The 14,218-nt window shown below is 39.6% G+C and overlaps 1 pseudogene; it reads right to left on the bottom strand.

The window, feature by feature from the left end:
* Positions 1-6: 6 nt before the first annotated feature.
* LOC127372019 (low affinity immunoglobulin gamma Fc region receptor II-like) lies at positions 7-6,578 on the bottom strand (annotated as a pseudogene).
* Between the last annotated feature and the right edge of the window lie 7,640 nt (positions 6,579-14,218).

Here is a 14,218-nt window from a genome sequence, read left to right as displayed (position 1 = left end):
GTTGCGTTCATGATCACTACAGAGAATCAAACAGTAGGTACCACATACACAGTAGAGTACATCTTTAGAAAGACATTCTTGCCATTGACAAGCAAAAAATAACTCTAATGGTTTTCTTTTCATCTCTGACATATTTCTAGTGTTGTTTTATGATAGAGACAAAGAAGAAGAGCAGCTGTACCTCTCATCCGGTTTGATTTGATGTCTTTGATGACTATTTGTCCATAACTGACGTCTTCTGCTCCTCTCACTGCGGAGTAAACTGCAGCTGGATCACTCTCTGCAACACAACATACACATTATATTACTGCTGATAATGTACTGATAGTATAGTTACTGCTACTATTGCAGTAGTCATTATATAAAGTACAACACAGTGATACTTTGTTTACTATTATAGGAGGACATAATTAAATATCAATTAGTTATTGCAGCAAATATCAGGATTCAGCTGAAGACAGAAGAGTAAAAACCGAAAACATACTGTGAAATTTGAGGAGAGCTGTTAACATGTTAGTTTGTTAGTTTGTCACAATGTCACACAAACTATAAAATTATAAATGTATTTAAAAGTTAAATCCAAACGTGAGTCAACATTTTGATGTAAATAATAAGATACGGAGAATGTCAAATGTTTCCACAAAATGTGAACAACATGGAAAATAAAAAAGATTATTTGTTTATGTTTACATTAAATAAACAGATCAATAATAATGTTAAGAGTCAAACACATTAACAGTTAATGTGAGCAGAATGTACAGACAGTGTAAATCTGCAGTTATTTATTGACATGGTGTCTTTATTTAAATGAACAGTCCTGCAGTGAAACATGAGCAGATCAACGTTCAGCTGAGTTGTTTTCATCAGAAACAGGAAACTGGACGACCACAGAGCTTCTGTTAACAGATTCACCGCAGGGTCCAAACAGACAGAGCCACACACACAACACAACACACACAACACACACTATCATCAACTAAAATAGAACTACAATATATCTCACTACAGTCTTCATAGACCAAAGATGATTTGATTTTATTAAGTTACTGTTGTTAAAAATATATCATAATATATAAAAATGTAAATTCTAAACATAAAATAAATCTGAATAAATCTGAAATACATCAATACATCAAATTAATAAAATGCCCTCTTTGCTGTTCAACAGCACACATTGTTTTATACATCTGATCCTCGCTGACATAGTCCCTAACATTGTGTAAGGTCCTCGTATACCACAATGTCCTCTTAATTCATAATGTCCTCTCTTTCTAAAGCCATCCTCACAGACCTAAAACTGATTCTAACCTGTGTGTGACAACCAGACAATTTGTCCTCACTTTACAAAAATGTCCTCTTAATTCAAAGTGTCCTCATACTCCACGATGTCAGCAGTTTCCAAAAATATCCCTCAAACAAATTTCTTTACTTCCAAAGTTCTCTGCATTAAAACATGTCCTCACTTTCTAACAGTGTGTTAACTTTACAAACATGTCTCAGCTCTCAGCCTATTTCCATACACCTGCTGGTTAGGCTCAACTCAGTTTGACTCTTTACAAACGCATTTAACTTCCTATAAATTCTTCACAATAAATGTCTCTGGTTATTTTGTTATTTAAACACTTTTATAGTGAAGCAGCAAAATCAGGAAGCGTTGGATTTTCATCCGCAGTGACTTAACTTGACTTCTATACAGCTGAAATCAAACATGAAACAGTACAATAAAGCAGAAAGAAGAAACAGGGACACAGCGTTCCCACACAGTAAGATCCTTTATACAATCATCTGATTTATTGCAGTGTTGCCAGAGGGATTGACGGTCACCGGTCACCCATCTTTGCTTTGAATGACTAAACCTTTCAAAGATGCCTCTTTTATAACCGATCCTCACCTGTACCAATAAACGGTTTACCTGTAAAAAGTTCTAAACAGGTGTCTTTTGAACATTAAACAACTTTCCCACTCCTTCTTGGAACGTGTTGCAGGCATCAAATTCAGTATAGTATGAAAAATTAAGTTTATCAGTTTGTACATTAAACATCTTAAAAAAGTCTTTGAGCTGCTTTCAATTGAATATGGGTGGAAAGGATTTGGAAATCATTGCACTCTGTTTTTTTCCATGTTTTACAAAAACCTTTTGGAATCTGGTTTGAAAGTCTTCACATTTATATTTTATATTTTAAATGTATGTTATTAACAGTCCTGCAACGTTCAGCTGAGTTGTTTTCATCAGAAACAGGAAACTGGACGACCACAGAGCTTCTGTTAACAGATTCACCGCAGGGTCCAAACAGACAGAGTCACACACACTACACAACACGCACAACACACACTATCATCAACTAAAATAGAACTACAATATATCTCACTACAGTGTTTAGGAAGTGAAAAGCATTGATTTTACATTGTATTTATGTTGATGAACATGCTTTCTAACAACATTGTTTAAAAATGTCCTCACTTCATTTTCCATATTGTCCCTAAAAATAAAATCAATAAAACATCATTACCTCGTCTGCGTCTGATTGGCTGTTGTGGGTGACGCAATATTTTGACATCACTGTATGTGATGTCATCTGTGATGTCATTGTCTCCACCTGCTGCAGCTGCTGAAACAAACCAACAAGAACATTTTATCTCAACTTTTATCTTTTACACTGAGGAGAGAACAGGAACATAATTAATGAGAATCCCAATGGATGACTGACTGAAGGAAACAGTTTTAACTTTGATTATCTGTAGACTCAGTTCTGAAATACCAACAGTAAAATGTCATTTTAAATGTGAACTGTAGGACATGGTTGTCTTTTTGTGTCTGAGTCTAACCTTTATGTTTCCTCTGGGTGCATTGTCTCACCAGTAGAACCAGTAGAACCACTACAACCAGTAGAACCACACCACAGAATAATAGGAGGAAGAGAGTAGGAAGAGAGGGAGGAATAGAGGGGATAGTAGCAGTAGAGGGGGGTGTAGGAGGAGATGTAGTGGTGGGTTTCCCTACAATGAACAGGAAATCATAATTAAAGCACATAAAATAAAATAAATGTAAAACACATTGAGTGGTTTGACTGTTCAGAAAGTAATAAAATTAAATAAAGAAAGAGAAGTTGCTCCTGTTAGTTCTGATCCTCTTTTTCCACTGAAACATTTGACCCAGCTTGGTTTATGTAGATTACATATCAAACGGTTATGTAGCTGTTGAACACTGACTTTCTCTGCTGGCTGTAACGTTAGAAGGTTGTCACATTGTGAACAATCACTGCTGTCCTTGTTAGTGCTGCAGTAGAGTTATCTGTAACCTCCTCACCTGTGACAGTGATCCAGCTGGGTGGAGACTCTCCATGACTGCCAATGTGACACTTGTAGAGGCCTTCATCAGACCTGGAAACATGGTGGATGGTCATGTGACCTGTAGGCTCAGTCCTAATGAGGGAGCCATCTTTATAGAAAGCAGCTGTGAGGTTGGAGGGAGGGGGTCTTTGTTTTACAGTGCAGAGAGACATCATCTCCCTCCATCACAGGGAGGACAGGACTCTGCAGGATCACTGGTCCACCTCAACACAGAGACAGAATAAAGACAAAAACATTTACATGAGATGCTGAATAAACAAAAGTCTCTCTCAAAGAAGTGTACCAATAGATATAAAGTACATTTGACAAACTAGTGGAAATATCATTAGATGATTATGAATACATCATTTATGACTTTCTCTGGTCCAATGTATTTTACAAACACACTGTCATTAATGTTTGTTTGTTTATGTTTGTTCTTGTACCAAACTATTTCTCTTTCTAGCCGTTCACCCACCTCAGTGAGCTTCCCCTCCCCGACCCACTCTGCCTTTAACTGACTCACTGCTGTCATCTGAGGGGGATCCTGACAGAGCTTCCCTTTCTGATCAACAGCCTAAAACAACCAAAGAGATGATTGGCCAATGAGAAATATATATAATGAATATATATATATATATATATATATATATATATATATATATGTATATATAATATATATATATATATAAGTCTGTATGATTGTTAAAAATATACATAGTACAAAACAAAACTATCAGGAAAACTCTGATCAATCTTCATCCAAATCTCTGGTATCTACAAACGTCCTGCAGTTAGAGTTCACTGTTTGTGTTCATTGTTCAGTTTATCAGCTGTTCTCTGCTGTTATTGTTATTATTGAATATAATATGAATTATCCATAAAATATGTCTCTGAGTCAGTTTACTCAATGATAGAACAGGACTATCTTCAGGAGAAAGGCTGGGATCCACCCAGTGTGGATGAGCTTCCTGAAGTACACCTGTCTATCTTCTTGCCTTCATTCTTCTTCAGGTAACATTTAACTTTGATTTCAGTCAAAGTGAAAAGGTGAATGACTCACTGTTCACACCTTGTAGAACCCCTGTGTTAGTTATTGACCTGGTAATCCATTACTATTACTGCAGGGAGTTACAGCAGTCTGATCTTACCAGTGACACTGATGTTGATGGTGTTACTGGTTGCTCCCTCTCTGGACTCACACCAGTAAACTCCACTGTCCCATGTGGCAATGGGGCTGATGGTACAAGAAGAACCAGCTGGTTCTCCCCAGTCGTCACACTGAGTCCTGGTGTCTCTGGTTGTGTTCCTCCTCAGTGTCCATCCAGCAGAGCTGTCGTCCTCCTCACAGCTCAGAGAGACAGAGTCTTCTTCAAACATCTGAGAGCTGCTGGGACTCACAGTCAGAGAGGCTGGAGGGAGAGACAGAAAGATGCAGTTAGAGAGAGAGAGAATCTCTCACTGCTGAACTGATGTCTGAGTTTCAGAGAAGATTTTTGACTCAAACTCAGATATGATCTGATGAATTCTTTATGTTGGCATTAAACACAGCAGAGGATCTGTCTACATGTGTCTGATTTATAAATGTGATCAGCTTATTGATCTTCTGTAACAGTTAATCCTGCTGATATTGTGGCAACTAGCTTCTTACTGACTTTCAATAGAAGCAGTTCTAAAAGCACATATAGGATAATGTTATTCCTCCTCTGGCAGTCGGTGCATCATGAGCAGTGTTAGCTTCAGCTGTCCAGTCTGTGCACACTGTGGCCAAAACTGCATTCAGTGATTTATTATCATTTGCAAACACTAACTGTTAGAGAACAAATAACCTTCCAGCTGTTACAGAAGAAGTTCACTAACCTTGGTTTGTTGGGCGGCTCAGCAGTGAGGTCAGAACTAAAGAGAAACAACACTTTAGTTTCTACTGAACAGAAAACAACCACACATTGATATTAGATAATAATGCAAACAGCAGATGATATTTAAAGGTCCAATGTGTAACACTGAGGACGATCTATGGTCAGAAATTTAATATAATATTAGAGGTATGTTTTTATTTGTGTATAATCAGCCATAATAATAATCATAGTGTTTTTGTTACCTTAGAATAAGATGTTTTTACTACAGGGAGTGAGTCCTTTTCTACGAGTTCGCCCTGTAATGGAAATTAAATGTTACACACTGGACCTTTAATAAACTAAATATTTTACTGATGGACTAAATGACTCATTTTTTTTAAAGGATTAACAAATGTTAAAAGTTGGTCAGTTCCACTCATTCCTTTCCTTTTTGTTTAAAACTTTAAAACTTCTTCTATTTAAAGCACAAATGATATATTGTAGAATTTCTGATAAGTAAACATTGTTTTAAAAATATATTTTTGGGGCTTTTTAAGCCTTCATTTGATAGGACAGGTGAAGAAAGACGGGAAGGGGGGGACGACATGCAGCAAAGGACCGTAGGTTGCAAACTGGGGCCACAGTGGTAAGGACTCAGCTTACATGGGACACGTACTACCAGGTGAACTACCATGCACCCCAATAAGTACACATTGTTAACAACTGAAAATAACTTTCAGTAATGTCTGTGTCATTGTGTGTTCTTTGCTGCTGTATCTGGTATCCTGTATATTGTCTGTTACTGCCTGGCTTTCTGTTCCCTGTCTTCTGACCATCTTGCTTTTGCTTTGTCTGTCAGAGCAGTTTATAAACCAGAGGGTAGCCTGTTGAAGACCAGCATGGACCATGTTATGGAGTGTGGACTGGTAGCTGGAGAGGTGTCAGAGTAGCCCCAAGGCACTGGACCCCAGCTTGGAGCAGTGCTTTGTGGCACTACTGCCTGTCTATATGTGTGTGTGTAACTAAAATACTAATGACACAGTGTAAACGCATTAAAAAGTAGATTTTTACTCACCCAGCAGCCACTGTAAAGATGATTCCTCCATTTTAGATCTTGGCCATCTGAGATCAGCACATTAGAGTTCAGCAGTCACACTGAGTAAAGCCCACCTCCTTCCTCTTTATGTATCAGTGCTGTGGTTTTCTCTCTGCTGTTAGCAGGAAACAGGCTTTTTGTAACTAATGGCCTATAAAACATCCAACCTCGAATGTCAGTAACAGCAGCTCACATTGGGGTTCACCTGGACCGGTCACTATCACAGCCAGAGGGCGGACACAGACTGAGGGACAGACGCAGTCACACCTTTTGGTCTCTGAAAAGCAGCATGTGTTTGGACTCGGAGCGGAAACCCTCAGAGACACGAGGATAACATGTCAACTCCACACAAAAAAGCAGATTCAAAGCTCAGGTCCTGTAACCATGGTAACAGTTACAAAAGGTGACAAACATCCACCGATCAGCACTAACAGTATATAGACTGATATATTGATCACTAACAGTATATAGACTGATATATTGATCACTGATATATTGATCACTGATATATTGATCACTAACAGTATATAGACTGATATATTGATCACTAACAGTATATAGACTGATATATTGATCAGCACTAACAGTATAAAGACTGATATATTGATCACTAACAGTATATACTTGGGTATCATGTGACATCACAGAGTAAAGCCGGCGCTACGATCAGTGAACTGGCTACACCAGATGTGATGGCGGCGCGTACGTTAAAAAAAAAAATAATAATAAAAAAATAAACTAGTCTTCTAAAACTATTTTTTGCGCGTCGCGAACGGAGCATTTCACTTACCCAGTGTAGCCCACCTGTTAGTCTCACACACGGTTCATTAATGTGTCACTATAACTCATTCTACCACTGTAGGTCAGAAGAGCGAGAATCCATTACACCCCGACTATGTGCCAAGTTTGTTTGATTATCTCACACCTGAGCAACGCAAAAGAAGAATAAATAGCAACAGCAAATTTGAGCAAATGCAAGCTGTCAAAAGAAAGAGAAGGACGCATGATGTTGGACCGGTGGCATCCTGAGATAACAGCAGTCATATGCAGATTGATGACTGTGGAGACACCTCAGCTCAGGAGGGTAGAGGTCAGATAGCTGATCACAACTACTCTACTTCCGCAGTCGTTGCTGAGAGCAGTGTACCATGCTCCAATGAAGCCTGCCATGAAACTGTGAGGAAACTGACATAAGTGTGTACTGCACTGAGGTCAGAAGTTTATCAGCTCAGGGAAAAGGTTAGCAAGTTATCCTTCAGCAAGGAAACCTTTAAGGACAATGATGACATGGTGTAGGACTTAACTGGAATTCCATCCTGATGGTTGTCTTCACTTTTGTGTCACAGTTCCTCAAGGTGGGACCTGGACTGTCTCCCCTTTCAAAGGTTTTTATTGACTCTAATGAGAATGAGACAGAATTTACCACTGCACTTCATTTCATATATTATTTCATGTGTCAAAGCCTACTGCGGGCCGAATTTTTAACAGTACATTAAATGTCTTGCATGATAGGTTGTCTAGATTCATACTGTGGCCCAGTAAGGAACAGATTCAAATTAGTTTACCCATGTGTTTCAAAAATAGTAGTTACAGAAATTGTACATCCATAATAGACTGCTTTGAAATTTTCATTGAGAGACCTAAAAGCTTAAGAGCCCGAGCACAAACATATTCACAATATAAGCACCACAATACTGCCAAGTACTTGATATCAATAACTCCACAGGGAGTCATATCGTTTGTGTCTTGTGGCTGGGGAGGGCGAGCAAGTGACAGGCACATTACAGAGAACTGTGGCTACCTGCAAAATCTGTTACCTGGTGATTTGGTCCTAGCAGATCGAGGTTTCACAGTAGGAGATGCTGTGGGATTGTACAGTGCTCATCTCAAAATACCTGCCTTCACTAGAGGGAAAAAGAAACTGCATCCAAGTGAACTTGAGTATTCAAGGGGGCTAGCAGCTGTTCGAATTCATGTTGAACGGGTGATTGGTCTTGTGAGGAACAAGTACACCATTTTACAAAGCACAATACCCATTTCTCTCTGCCAGACTGCAACTCCAGGAGAGCTTACGTCTCTTGACAAGACAGTCAGAGTGTGCTGTGCTCTGTGCCCCTCGCAATAGCATGGGTGTCAGTAACATTGTTTTCCTTAGTGTCACAATGTTAAACAATTGTGTAAAAATGTAAATATATCTGAATCTTTGTTTTGTTATACAAGGCTGTTACTTATGAGTTTCCTGTAAAATTGTTTAGTGTTTGTCTTAGTCTACTAGTTTTGCTAAGTAAACTGTGTGTGTATATTGGTATCAGCTAAAATTTGTTTGGAAATAAAAAATATTATTCATTCAATTACATAGCACTTTAGTGATGTTTATTGTACATGGTCACATTGCGTGAACAATAAATGTGAAATTTATACATTTTCCATCACATCCCATTAGCTCCCCTGTCACAGACTGGTAATACTAAACTTGTTTTCTACACTCCACACATTTCCATGTCTTAGGTACCCTGGTCAGTTAATGCATGTCTTGTGAAAGTGCTTTCACCTACAGTTTCCAGATGTACAAATGATGATATCTGTGCCTGCAGGTTGACCGCAGTAGCATCCCGCTTCAGGTGGCTGTTTCGTGGCTGTGGTGTCTATGGGAGTAAGGCGTGGTGCTGTATACCATTTCTCCAGCAGCTCAGGTAGCACTCCAGTTTTGATGAAATTCACCACTTTGCCGTAAGCATTATTTTAAACTGTATATTACATTGTGTAACAGAGTTAAAAATGCACTTCATCAATTCTTATTTCCAATTTGTATTTGTCAGTTTTATTTATCATTTAATGATTGTTGAGTATGTGTGTATCTTAATGAGTTATTTTAATTTACCGTTATTTTTTTGCGGAAATTACTTTGCTTTACATCACCTTTTCTGTACCTTCTAACTAACCTCACAGTGCCGCCTTGCATGTTGAGAGTAAGTTGTGTGGAGAAATGCTGCTGCGCTATTATTGTTTTCTTTGGAATTTGAACCGTTTATGTTGTAAACATTAATGCATCATGGTTACCGTTAATGCTGCTATGTTACCCAGCTGTTGAAAGTTTTGTAGAAGTTTTCATTTTTAACACAGCAGACCGCCCTGTGTCTTGTAAACAAAGTACCGCTTCAGAGACCGTAGCATCCATTTCTTAGTGTACATTTTGTTATTTTGACTGTTTAGGAACAGAGGTGCAGAAAAAGGTGTTTTAATTTTCCCACCAGGAGTCACTGTTTTCCCTTTTGTATATCGTGTCTCATGGTTTTGAGGAGACTTGTTGTTTAAGGTTATATGTTTTCCTGTCAATTTAAAAAGCTCTTGGCTAGTAATGTGCACACTGAGCTGAGTATATACTGTAATGTTAAATTAATGTATTTGTATGTAATTTGAGAAAAAAAGGAAGGATATCTAGACAGTGCTGCCTTGCATGTTGAGGAAACAAAGGTGCAGAAAAAAGACAAGAAGGCAATTAAAAATAAATGCTGGAAAACAAGTCACTGAGTCGTCTCCTTTCATGCCCTACCCACATCCGTTGCAATTGCAGTCCCCTCTTTATACTACTATATATATATTGACAGTGCATGATGATGTACACATATTAAATAAGTTGTATTGTAACTCTATTGTGCACATAAGTGGATGTTTTTGTACTACTGACACTGTGAGTCTGTAGTTAACTGTTGGTCAGAGTGATGGATTGAAACTGGAACAGGTTGTGTTCAGGGTCAGATGGATCTGCAGGGATGTTTCCTGACTCTGGACCAGTACAGGTCCTGAATGGAGGACAGGTTGTCTCCAATGATCCTCTCTGCAGTCCTGACTGTCCCCTGTAGTCTGTTCCTGTCCTGTTGGACCGTTCCAAACCAGACAGTGATGGTTGAACAGAGAACAGACTGATTGATGGCGGTGTCGAACTGGATCAGCAGTTCCTGAGGCAGGTTGAGCTTCCTGAGCTGGAACAGGTAGTACATCCTCTGCTGGGCCTTGTTGATGATGGTGTCTGTGTTGAACTCCCACTTAAGGTCCTGGGAGATTGTGGATCACAAAAACCTGAAGGTTTCCACTGATGGGGGGCAGAGTTGGGGGGCTCCTCCTAAAGTTCACTGTCATCTCCACAGTCTGTTGATCTCCAGCTTGTTCTGACCACAGCAGAGGGCCAGCTGTTCAGGTTGTAGCTGCCATGTTAGTTAGATTGTTTCATTAGAAGGCTGATCTTGTTAGAAACTATAACATGTAGCAGAAATGTTGAGTACGGTTTGGAGGTTGTTTAGCTGTTATAGCTGCAGCGTAGTCCCAGACTGAGAATGTACAGGAAGTTTCTTGGTGACAGAAGCTGCTAGTGTAAACAGTGTCAGTCTGAGTCCAGCAGAGGGCCATGTTCACTGTGCACTGGTTCATATGATTACACAGTGTGGAGGTGAATGCACCATGTTGAGATTATTGTTGCTCAGCTTTATGGTTATATTTGTGCCATTGATTAGATATGAATAGGATGGAGAATCATGTTGAATTTCGATTTCTTCAGAAGCTCATCTCAGACTTAAAATTAAAGTGTGTGTGTGTGTGTGTGTGTTAGTGTAACAGAGTCAATTATACAACAGTAATATGTAGTATTATAATTACACAAAATCTTTTAATAGTTATAACCTGACATGTCCGGCCTCCTGAGTCAATATGTGGAACGTTTGAGACTCAGTGTCTGTACCCCGACGTTCACGTTTGTGGATCCCCCCTATAAATGTGTCTCACGCTTTTGCCTCTCCCCTTTTTGCTGTTGTACTCCTTGGGAGAGATGAGCGACACTGTGGTCACAGAAATTTCCGTGTTTTAGCCTCTGTTAAACTACACTTATAAGTTTACCTGCTAGCTTAAACTTATTGTGTAGTACGCTAACATATTTCTGTCATTTAATTTGTGTAGGGGCTCACGTTGGAAACGACTGACCGGAGGATATTGTTGTTATTTACACCTTTGTCAGAATAAACGGAGATCGCCCCCAAAGATATCCTGGTCTGGGCCTCTTCAAAACAAAACACAACGCAGACAACGCCAGAAACTAACCCGTTACATTAGCTGTGAGGCAGTGATATTTAAAGACTACAGGGGTCAGATGTATAAACCATGCATACACATGAAAAGTGTGCTTACCAGGTCCACAGGCGGTGTGAATGTGCATACTGGCACACATCGCAGGTTTTCATGGATCCTGGTGGAGCCTCCTGCCATGGTCCTGCTTGACTGCCATTGCTAATATCACTGATATTATTATTATTTATTATTATTACTACAGTTACTATTATTACTATAATCACTGCTCAGGGCTCCAGACTAACTTATTGCATTGGTTGCACTGGTGCGCCTAACTTTTTTTTTTAGGTGCACCAGCAAAAAATGTAGGTGCACCCAATTTTTCATTGCGTCGCCTTTAACGCCATAAGGTCACCTTTTTATCGCTCTCCATAATTTTTATATAATGTGAATGATTTTTAAACAAGAATAAGGTGTAGAGAAATGCTTGTCTTTATTCGAAGCACAATTATATATAAAAAAAAAATAAAGTGTTTAAAGTGCTTCACTGAGCTGAAATTGAACATTTCAAACTCAACATTTCAAGTAAAATAATTATTATTAATAATAATGATTACTACTACCTGCCGCTGAAGTGCAGCTGGGAGAGGGGCCACTTTCTCTACACACACTTGTCACGGCATATCCTGTGTTTTTTTTAGACATGCTGTGTTTTTTTAAAGTTTCGATATGAAACGTTGTTGACCCGCTCATAAATGCACTATTTCCGGCCCATATTCTGACCACACTCCTGACAGTACACGCAGTGCGTTGCATTACGTCCTTTGTTGTACCTCAGCCAGGGGAAATTGTTTCAGCCAGTCCTGTCTGAAGGAATATATTTTGGCCTTTTTAATTTGGGTCTCGGAGCCGGGCTCTATCCCAGACTCGGTTGTCTCCTCCTCTGGTTCCGAGTCTGATGCTGTCGCTGAAGGACCGGGGCTGGTATCTCACCAGGGACCGAGGGCTCCGTGTCTTGACGGGGATGGACTCTCAGTAGTGGGGATGGATAGGATTATAGTAGTAGGACTGGTTGTAGGCTTGGTTTTCTTAATGAAAAAACTTTTAATATTTCTGCCTCTCTTCATTTTCCCTTGTTTTGTCGCGTTTATTTTATTTTTCTGTTACTGTTAGACAGCTACTCGCGCTCAGGTCACGCGCAAATTTGAAACACACGCGGTGAACAGGACCACAGCCAATCAGAGGCAAAGACCCGTCCGAGCTCTGTCTCTGTTTAGAACCCGATATGATCCTACCATGAGTGTGTGAGTTCGCTCACAGGAGAACACAGAGAGATGATGCGCTTGCAAAATAAATTTATGTTTTCACCCGGGCAGCGTCAGGTGCTCCAGTGCGACCTAGAAAATTATTAGTCGCACTCACACTCGCATGTGCGACCAAATTGGTTGCACTCTGGAGCCCTGACTGCTCATTGTCCCCCATCGTTGCTGCTGTCGTCATCATCATCTTCTTCATGTTCATCATCATCAGTCACTACTATTAGTGTAGTTGTTGCTACTGTTGTTGCTGTGCACCTCTCTCTCTCTCTCTCTCTCTCTCTCTCTCTCTCTCTCTCTCTCTCACCCACATAGAGCGAAGGATCTGTCCTTCTGCCTCTTAACAGGCAGTTTTTCCTTGCCCCTGTCCCCAAGTGCTTGCTCATGGTTGAATTGAATTGAATCTTTAACGCCATCCGTACCCCACATAGTCCTGCGAAGTTAGTGAGTTAAAAAACATTTTCATCAACATAAGGATGTGTGATTAACAACCTGTTTTGTGTTTTACAGAAATACTTTGGGACTGTATCAGGGGTCTTCTCAGGGTCCTCACAGATTGTCACATCAGCATATAATGGTATAAAATGGCTTCATGTTACTAAATGACATTTGATGAGATCTACATTTTGAAACTAAAGTTTTAAATTATGTGAAATATAAAAAATAGCCATCGACTCTTAAATTGCTGTTACTATTTTATAATCAGTTAATCATATTCAATATCTTTGAGTTGTGGACAAATCAAGACATTTGAGGACGTCACCTTGGGGTTTGAGAAACAGTGATCAATATTTTTCACCATTTTCTGACATTTTATTAAAGAAACAACAAATTGATTAATGGAGAAATTGATCAACACTGATAATTGATAATGAAAGTTACAGCTCTACTTGTCTTTTTGTTAATCAGGCTGAGTGATCCGCCCACAGCTTTACATAAGAGCACCACCACTCCCTTTCCTGGCAGTGCGCAGTTACAGTCAGAGTAGTTACAGTCAGGGTAGTTCCATCGACGAGAGTGTAGCAGACAGCAGGTGGACATTCACTCGGCTCCGATGGCTCCATTTGTGCTCCTGTTGTTCCTCCTGTCTCAAGCTGCTGCTGGTAAAGATTTTTATTGTCAATAGATTGTAGATGGAGGCAGAAAGATGATTTTTGACCAGTTATAATGTTTTATTGTTCTAGAAAATGTGTTTGTAAGATAAAGGTTTACTCAGATCATCTTTTTACAGTTGATTTCAGGTTTTTGAATAATGAGACTGAAGTTTAAAGTATCAATAATGTAGAACAGTTTTAACCTCTCAGCATTGTTTGCTGCTGAATCTCGGAGGGAAACCAGACTCCTCTGTTTTCAGACTTTAGAAATCTAACCAATGAGGGGAGACTAAAACCAACCCACCTCCCTGCTGGAGAGAGAGAGAACTGACTCCTCCTGCTGCTCTCTTGTGGGTTTGGAGGGAGGGTTTATCAGAGGGAGGGTTTATCACAGGGGGAGGGTTTATCAGAGGGAGGGTGTGTGTGTGTGTGTGTGTGTGTGTGTGTGTGTGTGTGTGTGTGTGTGTGTGTGTGTGTGTGTGTGTG

Source organism: Dicentrarchus labrax, unplaced genomic scaffold (assembly GCF_905237075.1).
Source record: "Dicentrarchus labrax unplaced genomic scaffold, dlabrax2021, whole genome shotgun sequence".
Lineage (NCBI taxonomy): Eukaryota > Metazoa > Chordata > Actinopteri > Moronidae > Dicentrarchus > Dicentrarchus labrax.
The sequence above is the reverse complement of the archived record's forward strand: the minus strand, read 5'-3'. Positions and strand labels throughout refer to the sequence as shown.